Source organism: Pongo abelii, chromosome 9 (assembly GCF_028885655.2).
Source record: "Pongo abelii isolate AG06213 chromosome 9, NHGRI_mPonAbe1-v2.0_pri, whole genome shotgun sequence".
In the NCBI taxonomy this organism is placed as follows: Eukaryota; Metazoa; Chordata; class Mammalia; order Primates; family Hominidae; genus Pongo; species Pongo abelii.
Window position 1 is genome coordinate 40,101,055 of NC_071994.2, and position 25,532 is coordinate 40,126,586.

Here is a 25,532-nt window from a genome sequence, read left to right on the forward strand (position 1 = left end):
ATAGACCCTGCCCTTACAGACCTTGCAGTCATAGGAGTGACCAAATTACCGGTGTGATAAGCTCTTTTGTTAAGGAAGTAGCAGGTGTTATAGGGACTCATAAATGGAGCACCACTTAAATAAATAAGAGGAGACTTCCTGAAAGAAGTAACAACTAAACTACATACACGAAGTCAAGCTTTGCATGAAAGGTGCCATCAAGGCTTAAGATTCAAAGGGCATGGTCATATTCACTGTATACACTAGCATGGAGCAGAAATTTAAAACAAAAATGAAAAAGTATAGTTAAAAACCTAGGCTTAAAATTAAAAAAAAATATATATATATATATAAAAAACAGAGCCCTTGTCTGCCATCTCTCTCACCCTCAGCACTGTGCAAACCCATCTGGGTATTGTTCAGTTCTTTGAATGCTGATTAACACTGACAAACAAGAGGGCATTAAAAGGGGAGGTCACGGCTGGGTGCGGTGGCTCATGCCTGTAATCCCAGAACTTTGGGAGGCCAAGGCTTGTGGATCACCTGAGGTCAGGAGTTCAAGACCAGCCTGACCAACATGGCAAAACCCTGTCTCTACTAAAAATACAAAAATTAGCCGGGCCTGGTGGTGGGTGCTTTTAATCCCAGCTACTTGGAAGGCTGAGGCAGGAGAATCTCTTGAACCTGGGAGGTAGAGGTTGCAGTGAGCCGAGATCAAGCCACTGCATTCCAGCCTGGGTGACAAGAGCAAAACTCAATCTCATAAAAAAAAAAAAAAAGGAGTTCACCAAGAAGTGGAGAGATTTGAACCCTTATAATGCAAGAAATGGGTTGCATGTTGAAGGGTACACAGTGAGGCAGAGGCATAGCAAGGGGAAGCCTCACTTCTTATCTGGGCTACAGTAGCCCTCCATCTTCCTCCTCTTTACACACACTCCAGATGAAATACCCTATATGATGACTCAGAGTCATTAATAACACGACCACTTGTGCAGCCTAAAGATTAGACAGCCAAAAGCCAAGAGTCTGTTGTGTTGAAGTGGCTCTGGGTGGGAAGCATTCTCCCCAGAGACTGGGGCAGGGTATGACTTGCCAGGGGAGGGTTTGCAGAATGTTTAGACTGTGACTCATGAAGGTCTTAGATGAATAAATAGCTCTCTTTCTGCTGTGACTGTTGACAGGGCTGGTGACAGCTTACCTTTGCGGTTGCCAAGGAGAATCTCACTCTGATTTTTGACAAGTTCGATTTTCCTAACCAGCTGGGGTCTCTAGAATGGCCACCATGAATAAAGGCCTGGCCAAATATAAAGGGCAATGAAGCAATAGGTAATATTTGGAGGTATGAAATCTGAAGTGGAAACATCTCCTCCTAGCCAAGAAAGAGTCATCATTGGGAAGGGAAGATTAAAGGAAGAAAGTTTTCTGCTTTCTGGATTGGGAAAACAATATCTTGCATCTTTGTGTGGCTAGTTGGCCATTTTATTAATAGTCTCAGAGCTTCATAATCCTGGTGAGCAGAAAAGTAGTCCTCTTTCTGGAAACATCTATATAATTTAAAATCTATTTGGCTATAAGTAATAAAACCCTGACTGATGGTGGCCCACACCATATCAGTTTGATTATCTCACATAATAGGAAGTCTGGAGGTAAGTAGTCTAAAGTGAGAACAGCAGTTCCACAGTATTATAGAGTTGACAGACACTTTTTCATCTCCATATTTATGTAGGTCGTTGATTCTTCTGCCTGTTGTCTCATGGTTTCAAGATGGCTGCCGTGTCTCCAGATATCACAACAGTATTCAAAAGTAGACAGGTGACAAGGAGTGGGAGTGTGGAGTGGCAAAAGATCCTTTTCTTGGAATGACTATGTCATTTTATCAGTGAGGAAACAAAAGTATCCCAGAAGCCCTCCCAGCTGATTCACTCATATCTAAATGACCAGAATGTTATTGACCAGAACTGGGTCCCATGACTGCCCTTAGATGCAAGGGAGCTTGGAAAAGTGAGTGTCTAGCAAATGTTAATGAAATAGTCATGACTGACTTAGGTCAATCATGATTTAACCCCCACCAACCCAGGGCTAGCACTTTTCTGTCTTGAATAAAACTGATGCTTTGTTGGTAAGGAAGAAGGTTGTTGGGGATGGGGCCAGTTTCTACCACATGCCTTTGGAAAGCTAGTCCAACGTTATACTATGACAACACATCATTAGTACAAAATAAAAAACTAGAAATAGAGGTGTGAATTTGCAGGATTTTCAAGGCATGAAGGTCTTTGAGAGTGTGATGGACTCCAAAGACTATCAGTGTGTGCTAATAGAAGATTGCAGAGAAAAATAACAAGTCACTTAACACACCCATGGTCGTACTCACCCTTTAAGGCCCAAGCCAACTTTGCCTGCTTGTAAATCTTCCCATCCCTTGTAGGTAGAGCTAGCCCGTCCCTCCTCCTTGCTCCCATTGCACTTTTCACACACCTTGATTATACGAATCACCAGCTTGAATTCAGAATCAACAGGTATTTATTGTGTTCCTATTCTGTCCTGGCCCCATGCTTGGTATCTCTCTATGTCAGTTTAGAGTAGACCTTCCATGGCTTCCCCTTGTAATCAGGTAATGGACATTCAGGGATAGTAAACTCAAGTGAATTTTAAACTTAGCTAGCAAGGCCCTTTGTACCCACTCTGGTTTCCTTCTTTTATCTCAACTATCCTGACCACCATCTCTTTAAACCCTGTGTTTCATCCATTCTCTTGACTCATGGAAGCTATCCATTTCTTCTCTCACTGCTATTCCTTCTACAAAAAACAATATTCTTTTCTTCTCTGCCTGGTCAGTTTTCACTTATCGTTCACGCCTTATTTTAGATGTCATTTCCTGGAAATGAGCTAGGTAGGACTGAGCTAGATAGCCTTTGTCTATGATCTGTCTTGCCATCTTAGTCTGCTTGCATTGCTATCAAAGAATACCCAAGGCTGGGTAATTTACAAAGAAAAGAGGTTTATTTGGCTTATGGTTCTGCAGGCTGTACAAGAAGCATGGCACCAGCATCTGCTTCTGCTCAGGGCTTCAGGGAGCTTCCAATCATGGAGGAAATGGAAGGGAAGATGGCTGTGCAGAGATCACATGGCGAGAAAGGAAGCAAGAGAGAGAGGTGACAGGTGCCAGGGTCTTTTTTAGAAACCAGCTTTTGTGGGAATGAATAAAGCAAGATCTCATTTATTACCATGAGGAGTGGACCAAGCCAGTGAGAGGGATCTGTTCCCATGACCCAAACACTTCCCATTAGACCCCACTTCCAACATTGGGGATCACATTTCATCATGAGGTTTGGAGAGGTCAAACAAACCACAGAACCTGCCCTGCATATCATAATTCTAGTCACTGTAATGTAAGTGCCTGAGTTTCCCAGTGGTGGGACTGAGGTGCATTCATCCCTTCATTGCCAATGCGTGGTATAGTGTCTGATCCATCCTGGGGGATATTTGTTGAATGGCTGAGTGACAAAGCTTTTCATCAAATACTTAGTGCCGGATTACGCGTCAGAGCCCAAAGTTGTAGCCCTGGCTCAGAGGAGGAGGTTCCTGAGCACTCAGTGGGGCTGCAGTTGAGTAAACACTGGGCTTGTTGCCCTGTCATGGTGTGACCACAGAAAAAGCACATTCTATCTCTAGGCATAAGCAGTATTCTTCTGGGGGGAAAAAAGAGGAATTAGTTTTCAACTTTTTTTAAAAAAACAGGAAAAGTCCCCTTTGTTTTCTTTCCCAAATAAATGATCACACTGAAAAGCAATCTCAAAAACATAGTGGAGAGGATTTGCCTAACACAAGGGTATACTAAGTTGCTATTTCTGTCATAACAAATTACCACAAATTAAGTCGTTTAAAACAACACACGATTGGACCAGCTCATGCCTGTAATCCCAGCACTTTGGGAGGACAAGGCAGGCAGATCGCTTGTGGCCAGGACTTTGAGACCAGCCTGGCCAACATGACCAGCCTTAGCCGGGCATGTTGGCACATGCCTGTGGTCCCAGCTTCTTGGGAGGCTGAGGCACAAGAATTGCTTGAACCCAGGAGGCAGAAGTTGCAGTGAGCCAAGATGGTGTCAGTGCATTCCAGCCTGGGAGACAGAGTAAGACTCTGTCTCAAAACAAAACAAAACAGAACACATGATTATCATCTTATAGTTCAACAGGTTAGAAGTCAGATGGGTTTCACTGGGCTAAAATCAAGATGTTGGCAGGACTGAATTCCTTTCTGGAGGTTCTGTGGTAGCAGCTTTTTTTTTTTTTTTTTTGGCCTTTTCCAGTTTCTAGAAACTCCACTTTTGGGGCTCATGGCCCTTCCTCCATCATCAAAATTAGCAACATTGCATCTCTCTAATCATTCTTCCACAATCACAGCTCCTTCTGACCACAGCTGGGGAAGGTTCTTTATTTTCAAGGTCCTGTGTAATTAGATTGGCCCCACTTGGATAATCCTGGATAATCTCCCTGTCTCCCAGTCCTGAACTTAGTCATATCTGCAAAGTTCCTTTTGCCATGTAAGGTAACATATCACAGATTCTAGAGGTTAGAACATGGACATCTTTGGGAGGCCATTATTCTGCCTACCACAGGGAGAAAGAAAAGTAAGATGGGTAGAGGCCTTTCTCTTTGACTTTCCCTTCTTGGACAGCCCTTGTGTCTGCAGTGGTCCTAGAAGCCCTAGAGCAGAGTTAAGACCTCACTGGTCTCTAAGATGTATTGTGGCTCTAATGAAAGGGCTAAATAGCTGTAGGACCTTGGAATGTTATTTATCTCTCCGTCTCTTTGTTTCAGTATCTGTAAAACAGGAAAAATTAGTCTATCTAGCTGATAGGGTTGTGCTGAGGTTATAGGAAACAATCTATGTGAAATACTTAGCCCAGTGCATGGCACACAGTAAACATTCAGGAAATGCTAGGTATTTTCATTATTAGGTGCCCCAGGGTCCCTTTCCATTCAAATAGCTGACTCCATCATCCTAATTTAAAACAGAGCTGCAACAGATGGAATGAGAACTGCTTTTCCTGGGTCATTTATCCATCACAATACACTTTTTTTTTTTTTTAAGTTTCACTGATTTTCCCTAAAAAACAAAGCACATTTTTGTGCCTGTAGGGTTAAAAACTTCTTTTGTCCTTTTGAGCATCTAGAAAATAATGGAAACCAATGAGAACCAAGAGGCTGGGTGACAGCAGAGTTCTGCTCTGACCAGAAGGCAGTGAGCAGGACCTGGTGTTTATTTAGGAACATATAAAGAGAGCTGAGGCTACAGCTGGGAGACAGTTTACGAAACACAAACACTAGGGAAGTTTACCAAATATTAGGCTTGAATTTTATAGCGTCTGGAAGAAGCACTGTATTCCAGAGGACAATAAAAATCTGGCCTTCTAAAGGTAAATATTCCCTCATGTCACTTTTGAAGACAGGAATGTTCATGGGAGGGGTCCATTCCTGTTTGAGAGATGCAGGTCTTCCTTCTCTTGTCTCCAAAGCCTCTTGTGGCATCGTTGAGCTGGAGCCAAACAGAGCAGGGAGTGTCAATACTCTTAAGTGTGTACTCATCCTTTCTGATTCGATCATACCACTTGGGGGATTCTACCCTCATATGGAAACTCCAAATGTGGAAAAAACTTTATGCACAAAGATATTTAGTGCAGCTTTATTAGTAATAGCCCTAGATGGAAGGCATCTCAAATTGTCTGTTGTTAGGGGAAGGTCTTGGCAAATTATGGCACATCTTGACAATGGAATAGAAGGTGGTCAATGCTTACAAGGAGCCTTGGAAGCATTACAATAACTGAAAAAATAGATACAGGATACACATTTGTATATTTAGTCTAATTTCTGTGTTGTTAGGAAATATATCAGAAAGTTATCTGTGGTTATTCTCAGGTGTTTGGAGTAAAGGAAAATTTTCCCTTCCCCTTTTTATTACTATTTTTCTCTATTTTCCATCTTTTGCAACTGAATGAATAACCTAGTGTTTGAACACCTTGGGTATGGAGGCTGCTGCCTGCGTTTGAACCCTGCCCCCTACTGGCTGGCTGCTGAACCTTTCTGAGTCTCAGTATACTCTTCTATCTTGTGGGGGTAATAATCATTCCTACTTTGCAAGATGGATGTGAGCATGAAAGAGATAATCCAAGTGAAGGGCTTGACACAGCACTTTGCAGAGTAAGTGCTCACAAGACGCCAGCTGGTATTGTATTGCTATGTTCGGATTTCAAAACTATTTCCAACAAATCTAAAAATCTTAGAGATGGGGCCGGGCACAGTGGCTCATGCCTATAACCCCAGCACTTTGGGAGGCCAAGGCAGGCAGATCACTTGAGGTCAGGTGTTCAAAACCAGCCTGGCCAATGTGGTGAAACCCCATCTCTACTAAAGATATTTTAAAAATTAGCCAGGCATGGTGGCTGCTGCCTGTAATCCCAGCTACCTGGGAGGCTGAGGCAGGAGAATCGCTTGAACCTGGGAGGTGGGGGTTGCCGTGAGCCGAGATCACGCCATTGCATTCCAGCCTAGGCGACAAGAGTGAAACTCTGTCTCAACGAAAAAGAATCTTAGAGATGGAAGGCATCTCAAGTAGTCTGCGATTACAGGAAGGACTTGGTAAATTATGGCACATCTTGATAATTGAATGGAAGGCAGCCAATTGCTTACAAAGAGCCTTGACTATCAAAAGAAACTGCTACTCTCCTACTTTAATCAGTGAAAGACTTACTCCAAAGGTTTATCAAACAAACTTTATTTTTCCTAGTTCTTAATCACTTATGGTATTTTGGAGAGCATCTACATAGTTAGCAGCTAAAGGCCTTCTGAATGAGAATACTGAATTTTTCTCTTGGGAGAAAAATCTCTAAGACTGCAGCTGTCTCTTCAGTTGCTGACAATCCCTGCTCTTCTACCTTCTCTAAGCATCGGTTCCCATTCCTCCCATTTTGGGAGGTCTCCCTAGATGATCATCTGTGTATCCGCCAACTATGTATCAGTTTGGCTGCACATAAAGAAAAGCTGACTAGAGCTGTGTGAAGGAGTGTGTTAGTCATTTATTGCTGCATAACGAATTATCACAAACGTCATGGCTTAACACAACATGCATTGATTATCTCGAAGTTTCTGTGGACGAAGAGTCCAGGCACGGTTTAATTGGGTCCTCTGCTCAGGGTCTCACCAGCTGTTATGAATGTGTCAGGTGGGCTGCATTCTTATATGGAGGCTTGGCTTGGGAAGAATCCACTTCCAAACTCACTCAGATGGTTGGCAGAAGGTATTTCCTTGCCGCGGTAGGACTAAGTGCCCTGGCTTCTTGCTGTTTGCAGGCCAACTTCAGCTCCTAAAGGCCACTCACAGTTCCTAGAGGCCACTTGCAGTTCCTTGCCATGTAGGCTTTCCTGACAAGGCTGCTTACTTCATCAAGTCAGCAGGGAGAATCTCGAGAGTAAGCCTGCTAAGAAGAAGCTTTGCATAACATGACATAAGCACCAGAGTCACATTCCATCCCCTTTGCCACACTGGTTAGAAGCAAGTCACAGGCCCTACCCATATTCAAGGGGAGTGGAGCACATACAGACATGACCACCAGCAGGTGGGGATCATGGGGGCCACCTTAGAGTGTCCAGCACAACAAGGAAGGGTTTATTTTTTCATGGTGACAAGGAGCCCAGCACAGGCAGATTGGGGTAAGGGAACGTATCCATGGTGCTATCCATATTTCAGGCTCTTCTGTGTGTTTTGCCATGTTTCACCCTGCTTTGTTTTTGAGACAGAGTTTCACTCTTGTTGCCGAGGTTGGAGTGCAGTGGCGTGGTCTCGGCTCACTGCAACCTCTGCCTCCTGGGTTCAAGCGATTCTCCTGTCTCAGCTTCCCAAATAGCTGGAATTACAAGCACACACCACTATGCCTGGCTAATTTTTGTATTTTTAGTAAAGACGGGGTTTCACCATGTTGACCAGGCTGCTCTCAAACTCCTGACCTCAGGTAATCTGCCCGCCTCAGCCTCCCAAAGTGCTGGGATTACAGGCATAAGCCACCACGCCCGGCCCACCCTTTTGGTCATAAGCTTCCAAGCTTCACATCATCCTCATTCAAAGAGCTTCAAACAATAGATTCCTGGAAGCCCTACCCAGACACATGGCCCATTGGCTCTTGCATTTGTATCAGTGGGCCATTTCCACCGCAAAGACCATTGGGAAACACACACAGTTAATAAACAATATCCACTGTGACCCCAACAAAAATGCCAAATGTAGTTGGCATGTGTCTTTTGACCTTCAATACATGGGCACATGGGTTAACGCTTCCACTGAGGGCTGGCCTATGAATAAGTTACAAAGCTTGAATGAGAAAATGCATAAATAATCATTTGCACAGTGCCTGGCACATGACATCTTCTCAATCAATGTTGCCTCTTTTCACCATTCCCTACCTGCTCCCCCACAACTCTGACGCCTTTTGTTTTTTTTTTTCTGCGTTGCCCCTGCCTCTGGGTTTAAATGCTCCAAACACAGCAGCACCTCCAGAGTTAAGCACCCTGTCAGGCAGACAAGTCTGTATTTATGAGGGAGGAATGTAATAGCCCCAGCTGGAACCCTGCCAGGGGACTAGCAACTGCAACACCCTTATTTGCTCTGGGGAGGAGCAGCTTGGAAACTTTTTATGAGATTCCAGAAGCAGCAAGGTCATCAGTTTTATGGCCATCCTGCTTCATTTGTAAATACGGCCTTTGAATGATAATGTTTGGGCTCCTTGACACAAACAAGGCTGGTGTTAGCTCCGTTGGAATGGGAGACAATAAAATAAAATATATTCTGTTCCACATGACTGCAAGGCGTTCTGAGTAATTTCAGACCCCAACAAACAACAACAAACCAGTTATACATTCAGAGAGCTTGATTTTTAGATAGCCTCACTATAAAGCCCCTGTGTGTGTCTGAGGCAGGTAATCTGATTTGTCAGGTCACAAGCAAAGCAACATGTGTTTACTATCACGCTCATTTCCCAGCCAGCTGCAAGTGTCTGAAGGAAAGCTCTTGGTCAGGCCTGTTTGCTGTGATAAAGTCAAGGCCAAGGAGGAGGGCTGCCTGCTCACCAGGCTCCATGTGTTCTTGTAAATAAGAACCACCCTCTCCAGTGACACCTGGGCCTCTGTCTCTAATTGCTCACTGGACCGTGGCTTTTTATTACAGTTGAATATTTACTAAGCTGAGCCCAGGAAACATTCAGCTTCCATTGTCTGGCTGGCTGCCACCGTCTCTTTGTATATTACAGTTGGCCGTGGGTACAAGGTCAACCCATTTTTGAATTTCTTCATTTTGGGTCAGCCACATGGCAGCAAAGACAGAGCCAGCCTCTGTGTATGTGTGTGTGTGTGTGTGTGTCTGTGTGTGTGCGGACTGAGGGGGAGTATGGGCAGAGGAGGCAGGAAGTGGTAGAGAGACAGGAAGACACTTCATAAATGAATGAAATTCTCCTTTACAGGCACAATTCCTGGTACCAAATACACTTTTGATGAATGTTTGTTGAATGAACAAATGAGCGATTCTATTCATTTAACCAGCATTTATTGAATAACTACTATTTGCCAGATGCCTAAAGTCTGATGATAATGCATAACTTTACAAACAAGATTTGTATTCTCCTGGAAAATGAATTCTGTCTGGGGAATGAAGAGGATCAACAAATGAATGAGAGAGATGTAATTGACAAATGCCCTATGAAAAACAGGAGTCAGAGTGTGGAGGTGGAGGTGGAGGGGGCTGGGGATGGAGAGCTACTATAGATAGGAGACCTTCCTGAGGAGGTGATAGTTGAGCTAAGACTTGAATGATGAGAGGGCAGCAGTCATGAGATCTCTGGGAATGCATGTTCCTGGCAGAGAGAGAACACATTTCTAGAAGGTGTAAGGAAGGCTGAAGCTACAAGAGACAGGAAACTGTAGCTTAGACACTTCAGCTGAAGAGAGGGCTCATCTTTCCTTTAGAACGGGGGCAAAGGTTAGGAAATGAAAAAAAGAGGTATAAGGAGTAGGAGTAGGAGTAAGGAGTGGTGTTGGAAATAAGAAGTTTAATAGAAAGTCTGCTTTCTGAACAGGTGGCCCTCCACCTTTGCAATGGAACTCCTGGGAGCTGGGCTCTATCCCCAAGGCAGGCACATTGAAAGGCTATTCTCTAAAGAAATTGGATGGCCCTAGACAAATGACTTCCCCGTTGAGGAACTTAGGGGATCCCCCTGACTGATCATCCTACAGGGAAGCCTGCTAATCAGTCCAAGGCTCACTGGGGTACACAGAGCTCCCAAGCAGTCATTTATTCTTTGTAAATAATGACAATTAAGCTTCACTAGACAGATGAACAACACTTGGGATAAAAATGAATGAATAATGTTTCCACTTAGTAGACTGCTGACCTGTGAAAGTCTTGCTTAGGGCCTATCAGAGTTAGAGGGACCTTGGGAGTTAGGGAGGTCATTTGGCTTTGAGCTGCACAGAGGCCTAAAGCTTTCTAAGTTGGGCTTTTAACATTGTCTAGAAATGCACACGTAGGTTTGAAAGAGGAAGATGTTCATAATTAAACCTACATTGCCATTACTGAAAAAAATGTCTACAGTATACTGTGAATTAACATATTACATAAATCCTAAATTAACTTTTGAACAGCATAAGTACATAGCATGTATTTTTGAACATTAGAAGTATACCTTTGTTAAACACAAACATTTAACACGTATCATAATTTCAAAAACTATTTTGGCATATATATATTTTGTAATTTGCTACAAACCTGAAGGAATAGAAGTAGTCTGCCTGCATACCTGAATATCTGGATCGAAGTTCAAAAGTACCCCGAAGTGTCATTATACACTTGCAACAGCTTCTTAGATGATTTTCTCTTACCTATGACCAGTACCACTCGCATGCAGATTTGTCTAATTTATCATTCAGAAGTCCTTACGTCTGAGGTTATGGGAACCCCTTATAGTGGACAGAACTAACAATTTAGATGATGTCTGCCTACTCAGGAGAGAACACTGGGCCTCCCTCAGCACCCTCGGAGTATTTTCTATATGGTAAGAGAAGGCCTAGGTAATAAAGATGTAGAATTAAAACCACATTAAAATATAGGAAGTGAGAAGTGTAAGAGGGTCAGAAGTGTGGTGAATAGAAGAATATAGTATGCCCTGAGAAGCCCCAGCTCTTAAACTCAATGCCAGCTTTATGCTGAGTGCCTTCAGTACATATTTCCAAATGGACTTTTGCAGGCTTCCCATCATTATTGCCAGTCAGTTAAAATCCTACCCATTTGTCAAGGTCCATCTAAATACCCTATTGTCTGTGAAGCTTTTCTTGGATGCCTGGCTGGAAGTAATTGCTCATTTCTACATGTTCTCATGGTGCATTCATCATATTCTCTCTCTCTCTGTTTCTCTATCTATCTATCTATCTATCTATCTATCTATCTATCTATCTATCAATCATCTATCTATATCTCTATCATCTATCTATCCATATATTTAAATGCCTATTCAGTGCTTCACTCTGCTAGGCGCTAATATTTGTACAGTGCTTTATGGCTCACAAGTGACTTTCGTGTGAATTTCCGCACTTAATTCTTAATTCTATAACTCTCAGCACCTAAGAGACACAGAGCCCAGAGACAAGAAGTTGTAAGCAAATTGAATTCATAAATTGTGGCTACAAGTCTGGCAAAGTTATGTGAGATATCCAAAATTCAGTAGCCAAAGAATGCAGGATTCCATTAAGCACAAAGATCTTTAGAGTTAGACTGAAAAGACATTCACATACTTTCAGATTCTATTGCATTCAAAAGTCTATAACATGAGATAGAAGAGACATACAGAGATCTTAGGAACCAAAGAAAATACATAATCTAATCAAGAGATTGAGCTGGGCTGGAGTTTCAGATATCTGTGAATAGATGGCCGAATCAGGGGTTGTGTATAACTTGAGTCCCGTGATTTGACTGATTTGACCATGCCTCCTTTGAAGTTATAAAACCATTGATATAACCACTAAAAATAGAGTTCAATTGTCACATCAAGGCCACCAACATCTCTGATAATTACAACTCCCCACATTTCTTTGGATGATTTGATAGTTTTCTTAGTTTTTGTAAAAGCCGTCACAAGGAAGTCTGAATCTCCAAATCTTATGTCCAGTCTAACAGCTCTTTGAAAGGTAATTTCAGTTAACAAGGATGATGTTTGTGTTTCTTACTGGATAAGTATCTTTAATTTCCTGGAAATCTTAGATTATATATACAAATGATGATTCAAATCATCATATAAATATTTTTGTATTAAGAGTCAGACTATATTTGGCATTTCTATATATTTGTAATATTTAAGATAAAAGAATATTTATGTTATTCTAATTTAAAATGTATACTAATAAATTATTGACATACAACTTTTAATGGAAATTCATATCAATCATATTTATAAGCATAATTTATTAGACTAAGTATTTGGGAACATTATTGATCAGACAATTGGGGCCCTGAAAGCGAAATTGAATTTCTAAACGTAGTTTAGACAATTTGAAGAAATGTAATTACCTAAGTCTGCAAATATAATCAAGCATTGGTTAAAGACTCTTTAAAAGTGACTAAAAAAGGTGACATTAAAATTTGCTCCATTTCTTAATGGGGAAATAAAGGTTCATAAGTTGAATGTGAAACCCAAAGAGAAAATATGTTCTTAGATTTATAACTTTAGTAAATTGACTATTAAAATTCAAGATAAACTCCTCATTAGTCTTATCAATGCACAAAACTTGCTCTCAGGGCCATAAAATAACTTAGATTCAAAGAGGTGTCCTCCTAAGGTCACATGGCTCATAAGTGGCACAGTCATAACTTGAGCCCAGGGTCCAGGCCCTGTATCTTTTGGTTGAATCTTGCTGCCCCTCTTGGCTGCATTTTCAGTACCTCCTTTATTAGCACCTGTCATATTTTGTCCTGGATTTTAGGTTGTTTATCTGTGTCTACTTGCGTCTTCCCAGCTACCAACACTAGGTCAGACATGGGGTGGAAGTGGGAGTAACTCAATAAATGTGTCAGATTCAAATGATGGTAACCCATAAGCAGCCTCTGAGAAAGGGTGTCTTCCTGGTGTGGGGGATGGATAGAGAATGTTTTCTGTCTGTGATACTGTTTAGCTTTAAGGGGGTCTAAGTCTGCAGCCCTGGACTCCAGAGACCCATGCTCTGATGCAGCGGATGTAAACCAGCCCTGTTCTGTCTGCCTTATTTAAGATTTAATTCCATGGATAAGCTTCCTACTGCTCTCAGGATAAAGAATAAAATCCTTCCAAGCTCAGGGAGACCAGTATTGTCTAGCCCCTGCCCATCTCTCTAGATTCTTATTCCACCTCCTCTGAGTACCCTGGCCTTCACTGAATTCCTTGAACAAACCAAGATTATCCCTAGATACAGGCAGGTCTTCACATTGGCCATTCTTAGAGCTCTCTGAATGTAGAATAGAGCTAGAGGTTGTAACTATCCATTTTTATTTGTAGTTATTTATTTAATATCTTCCTTCTATGGAAAGTCTTTAGCTCTGTGCAAAGTGCCTGCTTTGCTCACCCTTATGCTTGGTGCACTGTAGGAGTTTAATAAATGCACACTTCTATTATTAATATCTTTACCATTTAATACGTATCTGTTGTTGTGATGGATGAATGAATTAATATGTGGGAATCGATTTTATGGTGATCTTTTGGACTGGTCTGATCTCCACTCAGCCGGGAAAGATTTTAGATGAAATCTTATGAGACAGATAGGGGACTTGATGTCTGAGATTCCTTCCAGGCCAATGAGCCTTTTACTTCAGGAAGGCTGTTTGTCACTTTGCTTTAGCCATTGCTTTTATCATTCTTACGGGGATCTGTGGCTGTGTGTGTGTGTGTGTGTGTATCACCAGAAAGAAAGAGAGAGAGACAGAGACAGAAAAAGAGAGACAGAAAGTGTGCTGGCATGCAAGCTGATGGGAAATGACCCAGGGAGGCCCCTGGAAACGATCTTGGTTTCCCTGCTTGCCTCATTCAGGCAAGTGAGATTTCATTTGGCAGGGAGTGCATCAGCTGAAAAATGTCAAGCCCTGCACACCAGTGAGTTTTGCATTTCCAAATGATGGGTTTATGATTAAACTCCAATAACTCAAATGCACCATCCGTGAAGGATGCCAGTTCCATATGGTAATTCTTGTTCTCTTTAATCCCTTCCCCTGTTTATTTTCTGGTCTGTGCCTCAAAATCCCTCAAACCACAGCCATGGGTGGGTGTTTAATCAAATTTTCTGATGACATGTAGACGCTTACCCTCATGCGTAATCATCTACATTACCTATCCTGAAAATTGTAGAAAAAGACACCAAAGAGCATGAGGCTAGTGAGGGAGATAAGCTGATCCTAAAAACAAGATCCTTGCTTTCTTCCTTGGAAACACCAGAGTAACCCTAACCTCTAGCTGGATGGAGACAGCTAGACAGAGAATTCAACTGGTCCCTCCTGCTCTGGTTGGTGGATGTTGCCTGATCCTCTGGGATTAAAAGATAATATTTGGAAATCTCCATCCTAAAAATGTTCACTGTATCCTGCCTGGCTTCTCTTCCCCTCCTCAAAGAATATCACCATTTATTTAGTCCTCAAGATTGGCAAGGCATGAATTCCTGTGTTAGTTCAAATTACACCCAACAACTCTGTGAGGTAGGTGTTACTGCACCCACTTCCCCAGCAGGAAAACGGAGACTCAGAATTTTGTAACTTGCCTGGCACATACCATTATGAGGTGGCCGAACCAGCATTCTTAATCAGGATTGTCAACTCCAAAGCCTGTTTTCCTTTTAACTCTGAGTCTGGCAGAGACCCTAGGGAGGGTTCAGGTCTCTGGTCTTTTCCCCTTTTCTACGGGGACTTGCTTTGTGGGAAAGGTCTCTCAATCACTGTGCTTATTTGTTCTGCGTCTACCTAACTAATTCCTATTTATATTCAGAAGCCAGGCCGATTCTTGTTCCAGATACGTCAGTCCCCGTAAAAGCAACCAGCTGTCTCCCAGGCCCTTCACTTTCTTGGTGATAACATCTTCATTCTTGCAGACCGAGAGCTCTGTTTGAAACCATGAGGTGAATCAATGAAGCTACCCAGTAATGACCCAAAATGGAATTTGAAAGCCCACTAGGGGTTGAAATGTCCAAGAAAGTGTAATTCAGTTTTCTGTTTATCTTTCTCTGTGTGTTTTTAAGATGTTCTAGTTGAGATTTTTCTGGTTGATGAATGGGTTTCAAGCGAACTCTGTTCAGATGGGAATAGGGGGAGGACATAGAAAAACAGTTTCATTCTCTCTTTGATGAGATGATTGAGCTGAGCATGTGGGTGGTGAGATGGGTGCAGTAAGAGGAGGAATTCGAAAAAAAAAAAAGCAATAAAAATTTCAGTTCTCTAAAAATGCATTAGCTGATGTAAGGACAATGTTGCTTATGTAATGTGGACATCTCAGCTTTCCATGGTGGGATGTCTTCCAGTATGTGTCTGGGTTGATCCACTGACATGGCTAAGATTTTTCAGTGGCTTGCAAACTAACACGTTAAACTAATGGACTTTTTCTGTATTACTTTATTCCGAAGAACGAAGCTTGCCCAGGGCAGTTTGACATGTTCCTATTAAGATACAGTGTTTACCTGACTTCACAGTATCTTATTTTTCTCATTTTAAACTTTTATAGTCACTCAAATAATTAAAAATAATCACATGTTCTTTTAGACATTTTCTATAAAGAAAACATTTATTTAAAAAATTTGATTATGAGAGCAGACTATATTTTTTATTTGTTAGTATAATGTCCTTGTTCCAAGGCTGCAAATACTTCTATGATATGGTTCTTTCATTTTCTCACATTTGTTGAGCACACACTCTCATTCTATTATATGAATGAACCATTATTTAGTGAATACATCTCTCATTGTTAAGAAATTTGATTGTTTACAATATTTTGAAACTATAAACATTGCTGTGATAAACTTCCTTATACATATACAAGATTCTTTTCTCAGATTAAATTTTCAGAAGTGGAACTGCTAGGTCAAGGGTGGCATTCCTACTTCTGAAAAGGTATGTTTAAATTACTCTTTAGAAAAGTTATACTATTTACACTTCATCCATGAGTGTGCATTTCCCTGTACTTTAGTCTGATCATAGAAACTTGTTTTTGTGTGTGTGTGCCTGTGACTTACCCAGAGACTTCTTAGCCTACTAATAAATGGCATGTTAAGAAAGCTGACAAAGTTGGAGACTTTAAATACATTCAGGAATCTCAATTTAAGAAACACTCATAGACTATAAGTAGTGAGGCATCCTGCAAGCTTGTGAGAACACAAGTAACACTAAGACCAGCCACTGTCTGCAAGAAGCCCACTTAATATCAAAGGAATTAGACGTGGAAGTGCAGAGTGTGTCTGGAGAAATGCTGGCAGACTGGCATGGCAGGAGCAAAGCATAAGAAGATGGTGTTAGGATGGGGAAAGAAGGGTGAGTGTGGGGCTCTTGACTTCTCTAAAAAGCTGGACCATTCTGTTGGCTGTAGACAGACACGAAAGCTTGTGAGAAGGGGAATGTTGTGAGTAGATTTGATTTTTTTGAAAAATCTTTCTAGTTCTGTCTCTTTTTAGCCCTTCACCTCTTTATCACCTGTTTGCTTTTGCTTCCTTTGGGAAGCAAGAGGATAGGGTTGGGAAGATTTGTGTTTGTTTTTGTCTGCATGGATTATTTACTTCTTAAAATTGAAAGTTGGGGGTACAGAGGAATTTTCTTTTTTTAAAAATAAAGTTATATTTTTATTAAACTGCCAAAAATCTTAAGACAAATACCTACAGACAATTTCTTCATTGGCAAATATTTTCGAGTCATAAAAGGTGATAATTTATGAGATTATATTCCAGTTTCTGTACAGAGGAATTTTCTTGTTGTGTTGGTGTCCATGTGGAAAACTAGGGGAGCTTAAGAATAAAACAGAGGGCTGGTTAGAAGTGCTGATCACCTCATAATGCAAAATTAATAGCATAGTCCACTTTTTTTTTTGTTCTGGAACCAAAAAAACAGATTGATTTTGGAAAAATTATTCATTTAGCTTTTTTTCTTAAAAAAGGCACATTTTCTATTTATAGTTAAAAATTCATCATTTAAAAAAGTTAAATAAATAATAGTTTGACTAATGTTTCAGGAAATTAAATATTATGCATTTTATTATGTATAAAGATAAATCAATACGATAGTCATCCAGTTCTGCAAAGAATGTTGCATTTGAAAGCCTGATGAGTTAGATTTGGATATTAAAGAAGAAAGAGCAACTCAAAGGAAAGAAGGACGGGGAAAAGGTGAAGGAAGAAAGAAGGGAAATGGAAAGCTTGAGCATGTTTTCTCAAGTCGTTTTGTGAAGCACAGGCTCCCTGCAGAAATTTTTTTTCTCCCTCTCTGCATAATCTGTTAGAAACAAATTGAAATTTATAGCAAACTCATAATCACATTAAATTCTGGTATCTGTAACTTTGTATTCCCTTCTTTGAGATCATATAGAAGGCAACTCAAGAGCCATAAAATTCCGCCCTCTGGCATGACATGTGGCCAGAGTGCATCCAAAACCTGGAGCCTCATTCACTTTTGATCTTTACTCCTGGACCCTGAAGAAGATGTAAGATAACAGATATGGGAGTGCTCTGGAGGATAAAAAAAAATTCTTTACAATTATCACCTTTTTTAAAAAATGGTTTTTTGTTTGTTGGGTTTTTTTTTTTTTTTTTTTTTTTTTTAGATTAGTTTAACATAACGCATTGAGACACACACATGACTCAGTGAAGCGGTGATCTATTTCCAGCACAGAAACCTCCTGGTAACATACCTCATCTCTCTCACATTGTCACCAATACAGAATGAATTCCAAGTGGTATTTGTTGCACTAATCTTGCTGTGCAGATGACAAGCGGTTTTTCTTAAATATCTGTTTCCAGTTCTTCCAGAGATATAGACCATACTTGTTTTGTTTCACCTGTGTGCATTCCACATCCCCCACCCCCAGCCCCAGTAGCTAAAATCAAGTATACTCATGATTATTTTGGTAAAAATAAAGTTTACTAATTGTTCTTACAATATCTTACATGTTGACCAGAAGTTTTATTGACTCTTATTTAAAAATGAATAATAATATAAAGAGGAATGACATTATCTCTCTATTCAAGAATTTCTGATAGGGCCAACATTGTGTCTGGTCAGTGGCCTATAATCTGCTAGCATAAATCTCTCATTTTGTAGAAATGGAAGGGTCATTTTTTACACTGTTGTTTTATGACGTTTATTTACGCAGATACATAGCATAAGTTTATTATGAAAATTAAAGAAATATCCAGGTGATTTTTTTTCTGGGCTCCTGCTTTAGACATCTGAACCTCTCAACCATCACTCCTTTAAAAAGTTCAGGCCAGGCATGGTGGCTCACACTTGTAATCAATCCCAGCACTTTGGGAGGCTGAGGGAGACAGATCACCAGAGGTCAGGAGTTAGAGACCAGCCTGGCCAACATGGCGAAACCCCGTCTTTACAAAAACAAAAATTAGCTAGGTGCGGTGGTGCATGCCTGTAATCCCAGCTACTGGGGAGGCTGAGGTAGGAGAATTGCTTGAGCCCGGGAGGTGGAGGTTGCAGGGAGCTGAGATGGTGCCACAGCACTCCAGCCTGAGAGACAGAGCAAGACCCTGTCTCAAAACAAAACAAAACAAAACAAAACACCCAAAAGTTCAATAAATTTTCCTGAAGAGATCTACCCCTCCCCCACATTTTAATCCCTCATATTGTAAAGAAGTTATTTTCTATGTACAGCTGGAAACTCCCCAACTTTCTTTAAATCCTGCTGGCTTTGGATAGGCTAACCTAGTAAGGGGAAAGACTAGATTATAAGAGGTCATTGGCTTAGGCTCTGATAGTGGGATGCTAGGTCTCAGCTGAGATGAAGGGAATTGATGGTCCTGTCCTGGATGGGATTATTGATGGAGGACCCAAGTTGCCCAGAGCTGACCTCTTGGCCTTCAAAACTAGTGTAACATGGAAAACCCCTCCCAGAGCCATCCTTCTTCATGGTAGTGTCAGGAGCCTTGTGTCTGAATATCTGACCTGTGTGGAGCGTTATAATAGAGACAGGGCACCTCTGAGAAAGGTGATGTTTACCATGAGCAGAAAGAAGACTGATGGAAGTCCCAGCTTATCTAAAACCCAAGGACCAGGCCTCGAGATAAGAGCACACTGTTTTTAAAGCGTTTACATCCAGAAAGAGGAATTTAGCAAGGTGCCACAGCATGGCCTTTGTGGCATTAATTGGGTCTTCCTTACCATTGCCCGACCGTGAAGGTCTATTTTGGGGAGTACCACAAGGTGGTTGGGAAAAGGAAATTTATATAGTACTTATGAGTCTAAAATTTTAGCAATTGGTAATAACAAAGTAAGATAATCTTGGTTGTGGAGAAAGTGAGATTAAATATGAGGAGGGAGATTTCTTTATGAATATTCCCTCCTCACTTCTTAATAACAACTATCAACGTGAGGGTCTGCGATTCTCAATGCTTTGCAAAGACTTGCAACAACCTTGATTGTACCATCTCCTTTTACAGATGAGAAAACTGAGGGTCAGAGAATTGAAATAACTTGCCTGTGGCACAGAACTGCAAACACAAATACACATGCATACGGGATGGATGAATTGCACGAATAAGCCAATGAGAATCTCCATACTCCACTGTTAGGACCTAGAGGCCAATTAGTGGACAGACAAGTAAATAGCATAGGTTTTCTAAAAAACAATAATGAACAAGTCAATCTCAGTGAATTTTGTGAAAACAGTCACGACTTGATCCCATACCTTTTTCATCTTCACTTATTGCCCTGAACAGTAGCAACTGAATGTTGTTACTGGTGAAAATGGTGCCAAGGCCCCATCAGATTTTCAGGTTACAAAGAACATTACTGTCGTGTTTGCTGACTTTGACTTCCAGAGCACTACACTGGCTTCAGAAATTCTGTAAAGAGCTTCAACTGAAAATAGTAGAATCGTGAACCTTCTCTTGCTTATTCCTCAATGAATGACAGCATTCTAGTTCATTAAGGTTACTCTGTATTTATTTGGTACATTTCAAGGAACAGAATGGACAGGGTGGCTGGAGTGGAGTGAAAGGAAGGTGGGTGGCAGATGAGGCTGCAGAGGTGGCAGAACCAGCTCACAGTGTGATTTGTGGGCCCTGCCAAGAATCTGGGATTTTATTACAGTGCAAAGGGAAGCCACTAAGGAATTTGAAGCCAGAGAGTGACATGATCTGATGTAAAATTTAAAAAGATCATCCTGGCTGCTTTGTGTACTTAATGTTTGTGTAGTGAATGCATTGGCCAGGACAGTTTGGACTTGGGTGCTGGCAATAAAGGTGGAGAAAAGCTGATGGATAGATTTGAGATATATTGGAAATAAGAATTACAGGATTTGGTGATGGATTGAATGTGGGAAGGCAAGAAAGAAGAAAGAGTCAAGGATGATTCAAGGTTTTTGGCTTGAGCAACTGAATAGATAACGGGACATTTGTTGAGATGGAGAAGACTGCCAGAGGAGAAAGCTTGAAGGAGATAATCAAAAGTTCAATTATGGATATGTTAAGCAGATATCCCAGCTCAGGCATGCAATAAGTAGCTGGAGGTATCAATTAGGAAGTCAAAGCAACTATCTTGAAGACAGTCATTGGCATGTGGGTAGTCTATGAAGCCTTGGGAATGAGGAAGAGCCTTATGGTTAAAATGTCAAGTGAGAAGAAAAATGGATGCACAGCTGTGCTTTGAGTATTCCAATATTTAGAGATTTACTGGAGGAGGTGAAGCCAATAAATGAAACGGAAAGAAAGCTACCAAGGAGGAAACCAAAGGAAGGATACTTTGAAAAGGAGGGAATGAGGCCAGGTGCGGTGGCTCACGCCTGTAATCCCAGCACTTTGGGAGGCTGAGGCGGGTGAATCATGAGCTTAGGAGTTCGAGACCAGCCTGGCCAACATGGTGAAACCCCGTCTCTACTACAAATACAAAAAATTAGCTGGGCATGGTGGCAGGTGCCTGTAATCCCAGCTACTCAGGAGGCTGAGGCAGGAGAATCACTTGAACCTGGCAGGTGGAGGTTGCGGTGAAGTGAGATTGCACCACTGCACTCCAGCCTGGGCGACAGAGCAAGACTCCGTCTTAAAAAAAAAAAAAAAAAAGAAAGAAAGAAAAGAAAAAAAGAAAAGAAAAGGAGGGATAGGTCAGTTACATCAGTTGAGATCAAGTAAGATGAGGGTTACATTATAAGGTTAAATATGCACTTACTAGGGAAAGTTATATGCCTTGGGTAGTCGCAAAATTAAGGATGTGAAAAAGTCTCAGGACATATATTGGGCAAATAGTAAGGATTGACTGTTAGTTTATAGAATATAAGAGCCCTTTAAAACATTTCTCAACCTAGCCAGGTTATTGGTGTTGTGGGGGTGGGACTTGGGACAAAGTTAGGACTCCTTTTCCAGTTGAGATTACCTAATGGACAACTCACACAGAACACAAAGTTCTTATCAAAGTGCTTCATAAGTAAAGAGGGAGAGAATTCAGGGAACATGCTCTTTGGAAAATCTAGAGCTGTGTGGACAGGGTAGAGTATATTGGTATATTGCCTTTATGTTCACAGCAGAGTTATCAGGCACCTTTTTCTTTTCATTTTTTTTTTCCTGATGTTTAGCTCCTCTTTTTTTTTTTTTTTAATTTCAATAGGTTTTTGGGGAACAGGTGGTGTTCGGTTACATAGATAAGTTCTTTAGTGGTGATTTCTGAGATTTTGGTGTACCCATCACCTGATGGTCACAGCAGAGTTATCAGGTACCTTTTTCATCTTCATTAACAGTATCTTTTGAGAGAAGATCCAGGAGGGGGATCTTGAGGGCACCAAAGATCATATTAGGCTTTAAAGACTAGATCTTGCTTTTGGGGTCCTGACTAGGGACTGGGGTTCTTTTTGGGAGTGAGGGAAGAAGACTGTTATCTTCTAATCTGATTAGCATCAAGATTTCCCTTCAGGTGAATTTGAAAAAAACTGATCTGGGCCCAGCGAGGTGGCTCATGCCTGTAATCCCAGCACTTTGGGAGGCAGAGGCAGGTGGATCACCTGAGGTCAGGAGTTCAAGACAAGCCTGACCAACATGGAGAAACCCCGTCTCTACTAAAAATAAAAAATTAGCCAGGCGTGGTGGCACATGCCTGTAATCCCAGCTACTCGGGAGGCTGAGGCAGAAAGCAGGAGAATCGCTTGAATCCAGGTGGCGGAGTTTGTGGTGAGCCGAGATCACGCCATTGCCCTCTAGCCTGGGCAAAAGAGCGAAACTCCATCTTAAAGAAAAAACGAAAGAAAGAAAATAAACTGATCAAACCTGTTTGCCAAATTTAGGCTTCTTTTGAGATTGAAAAAAAGGAAAAGAAAAGAAAAGAAAACCTTGAAGACCAAAATAGAACAGGAGTTTATATCCAAAGGAGATTAACAGATTTCTGGCAATCACTGCAGAGAACTAGAAGGACACACATGCACAGTTAGGGAGACAGAGAACAGGATGCAGATCACAGAGAGAAGCTCGCGGCACTGGAACTGGAGAATGAGATTTTGTGGGGAAGAGATCACACAGCGGAATTCTCCCATGAGAGTAGCTTTACTTATGGGGGACCAACATTTTTCTAATTAGGTCCCCAGACCCTTCCCAGTATCCTACAAATCAGGAAAATAATGCACTTGGAAAAGAAAAGAGTTAAGGACATGGATGGTTTTATTTGCAGTGTAGGGGCATTTGAGTTTCTTTGAATTCCTCAAGTCAGTCCAGGGTGAAGTTAATGTCTCTTTTACAGGACAGCAGTATAAATACCAAGGAGAACCCTCTCACTGAAGGATAAAAACATTAATAAAATGCAGCCTTTGTGAACGTCCCTGCTAGGTCTGGTTGGGCTCTGGCGCTGCCATTAATGCCAAGATAGCAACATTAAGTTCATTCATTAGTTCAACAATATTTACTGAGTATCTATCATGTGCTAGGCATTGTGCTGAATGCTAGAGACACAGATTGAAACAAAGCAGACAGGGTCCTTGACCTCCTGGTACTTAGATCCTAGAGGTAAACACAGACAATAAACAGGTAAACAAAAAAGCAATTAATAATATAATTTCAGTTAGTGATAAGAGTGCTGGATACAGAATGCCTTGGGGTGGGGTTGGGGATTGGTAGAGTTTTACTGGTGATCAAGAAAGGCTTTTCTGGGAAGATAAACTTTATACTGAGATAAGAAGGAGCCAGCCATATACAGATCTGGAGAGGGAAGTTATCAGGCTTACAAAGCTGCAACTGCAAAGATTGTTGGAAGTTTGAGAAATGAAAAGAGTCCATGTGGCTGGAGCTTAGTGCAAAGGAGGAGAAGAGTAGACAACATGTTTGGAGAAATATTCAGGGAATAGACGGATTAGGGGCTTGAGGGCCAATGGTAAAGGTTTGAATTTTGTTCTAAGTGAAATAGAAAGCCCTTGGAGAGTTTGAGTAAAAGAGTGTTGTGGTGCAGGGTAAAAGAACACACTGAAGAGAATGAGGAGAATAGATTGAAGGACACGAAGAGTGGATATGGGGGTTGGTTAGGAATCTATTACAATAGTGGTCCAGGCAAGGACAAAATGACAGCGGCACAGGCTAAAGGTGCTGCAATTTAGTATCTGACCTGGGGGGAAACTAAGAGTTTACAACATAGGTTGCATGAAGCCCTAGGTTTTGGAGGAAGTGCATCAGGACTGGCCAAGGCAGCAGATAACTGAATAGGTGGAGCCACCGACTTGCATTTGGGGTTGCCTCAGGGTCAGAGCTAATCACAGGGGATCTGATAACTGGGGGCTACAAGTGAGAGGGATTGCAGTGCTTTCAGTGGTGTGCTGGTAAATGTTTAACAGCAGGCACTTGGAGGAGGGAGAAGGCTGGATTTGTGGTGTTTGCCAATTAAACACTGCAAATGACCCCACAGTTGTTAATTTCAAGCTGCCAAGGTGATGCAAAGTGGGGAGGGGGTACATAAAATTGACTCCTTAGAACCTGTGCTACTGATCCCAGCCCACCACTGAGCACCTTCCTCACATCGATTGCTGGCTCTGGCTACTGCACTAAACTGGCTCCCTGCTGTTGAAGCCATAGCAGGGAGTAGAGTGGAACCAGACTCAATTGTAACACTCTCCTCTACAGTCACAGGACATGTGGAGAGATGGGCCTTTCTCCTTACAAGTAGGCAGCTCCCTCCTATTCTTTCTGGAGTGGGTGTGGGTGGGACCTTTTTAAAACAGCCCCCACTGCCTCTATTTGTGCCTGCAGTTCTACCATTAGTAAATACTTCTTTCCTTTTCTTTCTGAAGTTCTTTAAGAAATTGAGAGTTCATGGGTTGGGTGCAGTAAGTTCCCAGCATTTTGATGTGGGCCTGTTTGGCACACTGGAGAGAGATCTTAAGCTGAACAGGCATAGGTAGGAGCTAAGGAACTCAGATAGTCTGGGGTCAGTGTGCTCATTCCTCACAATCTGCTCATTTAGTGAGGCCTCCAAAAGAATAGGGGAGGAGACCAATTAGATTCTTCTTCCCCTGAAGTCCTTGGGTAAAGCCTATGGTTAAAAGACTTTGTTCTAGTGAATGAGCCTAGAAAATTGACTTAGACAAAGGGAGGTGCAGGACAGTTCTGAAAGATTCTATTCTACCTTACTTACATCATAGCCCAAATCAATTCCAGATGGCATTAATGTGAAAGGCAAAAGCTTAAGCATTTTAGAAGAAAATATAGAAGAATAACCATATGACCCAGAGGTAGGAAATGATTTATTAAATGAGACTCATAAAGTACTTAATGTAAAATAGATAAATTCGACCACATCAAAATTAAAATTAATTTCTGTTCTCAAAAGGCACAATTAAAAAAAGATGAACCTCAAATTCCTCAAATTGGGAGAAGATATTTGTGATATAATTAATTAATTGTGATTAATATACAAAATATTTTTAAAAATCCAGAAATCTATACAAACAATGCAAACAAACATAGTTAAAAGAGAAATGGGAAAATTACATGAACAGGCAACTTGCAGAAGAGGAAACATAAATAGCCAACGGTCATACAAAAGATGCTCATCTCATTAGTAGTAGATACTATATTCCGCCCATTTTATTCCAACTAGATTGGCCAATATATATATTTTTAAAAGCTAACGGTACCAAGTGTTGGATAAAATATGGAACAATGAGACTTACATACTCCTGGTTGGTGTAGAAATTGGTACACTTTGGCAAGCAATGTTATACTATCTTGTAAATTTGAAGTTGGCACACTTATAACTCAGAAATTTCAACCCATGTGTATCCTCCAGAGCTGGGTTTCTCAGACTCAGCACTGCTGACATTTTGATCTGGATCAT

General features: G+C 41.3%; 1 long non-coding RNA gene across 2 annotated transcripts in view; it reads left to right on the forward strand.

The window, feature by feature from the left end:
- LOC103891832 (uncharacterized) overlaps positions 1 to 25,532 on the forward strand; it is a 173,254-nt gene that overhangs the window by 7,977 nt on the left and 139,745 nt on the right. The window contains exon 1 of one of the 2 annotated variants that reach the window (XR_008511178.1): positions 5,261 to 5,398. The exons of the other annotated variant lie outside the window; for it this stretch is intronic. This is a non-coding gene — a long non-coding RNA (uncharacterized LOC103891832). Of the gene's footprint in view, positions 1 to 5,260; positions 5,399 to 25,532 lie in introns of those variants that run through there. 2 annotated transcript variants of the gene reach the window in all.